Source organism: Diadema antillarum, unplaced genomic scaffold (genome assembly GCF_040938485.1).
Source record: "Diadema antillarum isolate AM-2024a unplaced genomic scaffold, OU_Dant_1.0 scf00000113, whole genome shotgun sequence".
NCBI classification, from domain to species: domain Eukaryota; kingdom Metazoa; phylum Echinodermata; class Echinoidea; order Diadematoida; family Diadematidae; genus Diadema; species Diadema antillarum.
The window spans coordinates 852,525-857,682 of NW_027271002.1; the positions used below are offsets into that span (position 1 = coordinate 852,525).

Sequence of the window (5,158 nt, forward strand, 5' to 3'; positions counted from 1 at the left end):
TCATAAACAGATGAATTTCCCTTTACTCTAATTAGAAGTTGTATGAAAAATAAATACAAATTGCTCATGTTTTGTGCAACTTGAAATCTTTTTAGTTCATTTCAATGAAATTTATTTCTAGCAAACACTATACGCAAGTACAAATAACAATTCATTTAATTCGAAAATGCTTGGGGCGCATCTCTAGAAGGTGAGAACCACAAGTACATTTGAATAAAGCAAAAATGTTCCCATCAACTGGAAGATTATAAAAGTTTATGTGTTTAGCCAAATTGAGGATTCTGTTATACTAGCATTCCAATCTGTAGCTGTAGCACTCTATCAGCAATTTCTCTTGACTCTTATGATCGTGCAGTGAAAAAAGAAATAAATAATCTTTGCCAGTCTGATTCTCGTATTTGATTCATGTGTGATTATAGTTGTATGTCTAAAATACAATTATTCATTCACAGCCTATGAAATGATTATGGTTACCAGGACCTATCAAACTAGATTCCTTTTCTCTCTAATTGATGTGACCACACACAGGATGGTGTAGCTAAGGAGTTTGTTGATGGAGACTGTGCGTGGAGGTATTGGAATCAAGCTGTCCTAGGCTCCCAGCCACACATCACATGTAAGTAGGGAATTATCTCCTTAACCCGTTGAGGACAGACTGATTTTGCTACAACACGCATTTCCCATAGAAGCTTGCTCGAGTATACGCGGGAATTGTCCTCAACGGGTTAAAAGATCAAATGAGGATAAAAGTGCAATTGATAACACTGAAATATCAAGGGAATAGGAGATTCGATTGTGAGGTTGATTTCAAGGGTTTGATGGCTAAAAGAGTTAACATTCTTGTCAGTTTGAGGTATTTACGATAAAACCTGCTAGGAAACAATGAAAATGATAAGAAAATATAGGATATTTTGACTCATGATTTTCAGAATTTTCCTCGGTATACAGTTCAGGTATCATTTGAAAGGTTTTATTTTGCTCTATCTGATGGTAGACTTACTGTGAAATGTTCATGAATTGTCCTTAACCAACTTGCAATCATACTCTTCATTTATTTATCCTATCTTTCTTTTTTGGAGGATGGGGTTCTTAGTCATATAGCAACTGCATCGGAAGTTAAATTGAGTCTTGATCTACATGCTAGAGAGATGATGTTGAGAGAGAAGTAAAGAAAACAGAGAAAGAGAAAAACTGAAGACAGTTTGACTGAAAGCAGCAAGCCAGCAAGTTTACAGTGATCTCTTGCCTCATGAGTGTCTTATTGATCCTTACAAGAGCGTGAGATGTCTTCCTGATAGGAATCTGTTAGCCTCATTTGTTGTCCCCGCCGAACGAGTTCGAGCAGGGGACTATGAAACGGGCTCCGTACGTGTGTGTGTCCGTGTGTCCGTGTGTCCGTCCGTCCGTGTGTCCGTCCGTGTGTGCGTCCGTGTGTGATCAAAATGTTCAAAATGCTACTCCTTCGCCATTTCTAACCCGATTTTGATTCTGTTTGCTTTATATGATAGCACTACATGGGAGCTTTGAAACTTCTATACAGAATTTCAGTTGTGACCTTTGACCTTGACCTTTGACCTATATTGTACATTTGCTTCAAAATGCTACTCCTTCGCCATTTCTAACCCGATTTTGATTCCGTTTGCTTTATATGATGGCACTAGGTGAGGGCTTCAAAACTTCTACACAGAATTTTGACCTTTGACTTCTTTGACCTTTGACCTTGATTTCTGACCTATATTGTACATTTTGCTACAAAATGCTACTCCTTCGCCATTTGTAACCCGATTTCAATTCCGTTTGCTTTAAGTGATGGCACTAGGTGAGGGCTTCAAAACTTCTACACAGAATTTTGACCTTTGACTTCTTTGACCTTTGACCTTGATTTTTGACCTGTATTGTACATTTTGCTACCAAATGCTACTCCTTCGCCATTTCTAACCCGATTTCGATTCCGTTTGCTTTATGTGATGGCACTAGGTGAGGGCTTCAAAACTTCTACACAGAATTTTGACCTTTGACTTCTTTGACCTTTGACCTTGATTTTTTTACCTATATTGTACATTGGCTACAAAATGCTACTCCTTCGCCATTTCTAACCCGATTTCGATTCCGTTTGCTTTATGTGATGGCACTAGGTGAGGGCTTCAAAACTTCTACATAGAATTTTGACCTTTGACTTCTTTGACCTTTGACCTTGATTTTTTTACCTATATTGTACATTGGCTACAAAATGCTACTCCTTCGCCATTTCTAACCCGATTTCGATTCCGTTTGCTTTATGTGATGGCACTAGGTGAGGGCTTCAAAACTTCTACATAGAATTTTGACCTTTGACTTCTTTGACCTTTGACCTTCATCTTTTTACCTATACTGTACATTTTGCTACTAAATGCTACTTCTGGCGGGGACATATATTACGCACCGCGTAATTTCTACTTTTCCTTGTTTTGTTGTTCATGTTGTTCGTGTTGAATAGCAAAATTTCAGTAGAGTGGACTCCCGTTATAACGAAGTCCTCGGGACCAGCAGTTTTCTTTCAAATTAACAATAAAAAACAAAGAGCGGATAATGTTGCGGCCTGAATGTTTACTTCGTTGTAACCAGGTTTTCTTTATAATGGGAGTGCACTGTATTTATTTTATCCTTTGTTTTATTCAGCTATCCTAAAAGTGGCAGACTACCACTGGTATGGCCACAGCAATGAGAGTAACAGAGACACAGCTATACAGTACTACATACAGGGAGCCAAAACCAGGGAGCCACAGGTAATATGTTTAGTCCATCCTCTCTGTAATAGCTGGTGGTATCTTCTAGTCACTGGTATTCTTATCTTTGGTGGCAGTTGATTCCGGTCTGAAATCAGGAGTAGAATACTCAGTAGAGAGTTGCCAGATAAAAGTGTCCTGTTCTTTAATTCATTACATCATAATTTCTTGCCCACATGATAGTGATCAAGACATTTTGTTAACTTGTTTTAAATCCAGCCATACATAATAATTTCTTGTCACTGTCGTGATTTGATGATGATCAAAAGTATCTAGATTGTTTTTTGCTGTTGTTATTATGTGTGTGATCGTTCAAAACGGAAATGACAAGATTTAGAATTGTAAAGTCAATGGTGAATGAGCATGGGTCCTAGAGTTACATTTTGTACAACTAGTTGATAATGATACACACATTCTGACTTCTGAGCCATGATATATGTGACCCGCTGCAACAAAAGGATCCGAAAGTCGGGGAAGGACAGTTTTCTGAAAATGACATGACATTATTCCCTTACTCTTCCACTTTAATGTCATATATAACATGACTTATAAAAGTACCCGGTTGCGGAGATATCGATGATTTTATTAGCGCATGTCGAGTGGTTTAAGAAATCAGTGTTTCAAGAAAACCACCTTCAAAGTTATCCTTCCGACGTTATCATGATCAAGGGGAGGCGAGACAGTTTTCACCATTTGACAATAGAAGGTAGGTTCCTAGCAACCTCCGTGATGTTCATTCAAGCTTAGCGCCAGCGGTCTACGCACGACCAATCAGTAACCAGGATGCCACAAGCTGACCAATGAGATCACTCCCTCGTTGCTGGGGGCGGAGTCTAGCTGCGGCGCTATATCCAAATCTTCAGACACGTTTGTGTTCCATTGAAAGTCGAAAAATCATGGCCTAGAAAAATGCTATTTTCTTGCCTTTCCTTTGATCATTTAGCTTGGTAATTTCGGCAGATGATAAGAAGATACATTAGACTGCAAAATTATGTTGAAAAACAGAAATCCGAACGTTTTGACGGATTTTGATGATATGACTTCAAACTCAATTTTCTTGGCTCACCCGTCAGCGACTTTAGGATCCTTTTGTTGTAGCAGGTCACATATATTCTGTTGTAGGACAAGTGAATGAAGTATCTCGCAAATGAAAGTAGAATACAAATAATCATATTACCTTACAAAGAAGAGTATTACAATGAATCATGGAATCTGAATTAGTAGTTCCAAGTGATAAATCATTAGTTCTTGACTGATAGCCTTTCTTGTCCCTTTAGGCTCTATTCAACCTGGCATACCTTCTTGAGAATGGGGTCACCATTCCCACACATGTCTGGGGAAGTCTGGGTATGTCATACAAGGTTCTGAGCTCAGAAGACAACGTGACCAAGATTGCTGAACTCTACCGTATGTAAGTCACTAAATCTTTTCACCTGAATTCACTTGTATTCACTTGTCTTGTTGGGCCCCTGGAAAGACAAAAGTCTTGTAATACAAAGAAGACAAAGAAGGGTTGAATCATGTAAAATCCTAGATCTGAGGACTAGACTCCACCGAACGTTAGTCTCTATACTTTGTTAAATCACAAATCTCTTTATATGAATAAATGATTCTTGTGTTCAATTGTTTCTACCCACTAGAGTTAGTGTGCCGATAATTTTGTTATCATGGCTATTGCTTAAAATACTGAATTATCAGTGCTTATTTACATTGATGAAGGGCAGTTTGTCAATCAGTTGAAACACAAGCTTCATGTTACATAGCACAGGGAGAAAGTAGATTCTGGAGGAAAATGGTTTTGTGTGAAAAGTAAGATCTCTGTGTCTTCTAGAAGATGTGAAGTTATATTCGCAGTCGAAAAAGTGTTAAACAAGTTTAGATAATACTCGTGGAGAAGTGGTTGGCTGATCCTGATAATGTTTTTTTCTGTACAAATTCAGTGGAAATAATGTCATGCATGTCCTTGTGGACAAGTTTCAGACTTGTCATAAATTAGGCTCTCTGCATTGTACAAAGTTTTACCTTGTTTGCATGCTGTGTTGTAGACCAGAGAGATCCCAAAGCACTGTTCTCACATTCAATACATGGAAACACTAACAAGGACTCACCCTTCTAAGGAGCTCTGCATTAGAGTAAAACTCTTTGAAAAGAGTTAAATTACATCATTAAGTAGTTTGATTGTACTGGTAATGGGAGTGGGGCCCCTGCTAATTGGCATTATCATTAACAAAGACCAAGCCCCATTATCTGGACATAATCTTGTTTGCACTAACCTCAACGATAATAGGTCTTATAGAGATTTGTCTTTTTACTGTGAAAACTTCTCTCTATCCTGATAGCGGGTCAGCCAGACAAAGAATGTACCTTATTCAAAGAGTTTGGCTGGACAATAC

General features: G+C 38.3%; 1 long non-coding RNA gene across 1 annotated transcript; it reads left to right on the plus strand.

Moving 5' to 3' along the window:
• The first annotated feature begins 488 nt into the window (after nt 1-488).
• Nucleotides 489-4,173, plus strand: LOC139719700 (uncharacterized). Its single transcript, XR_011710119.1, has 3 exons — nt 489-616; nt 2,659-2,765; nt 4,043-4,173. It is a non-coding gene; the product is annotated as an uncharacterized lncRNA (long non-coding RNA).
• The last annotated feature ends 985 nt before the right edge of the window (nt 4,174-5,158 follow it).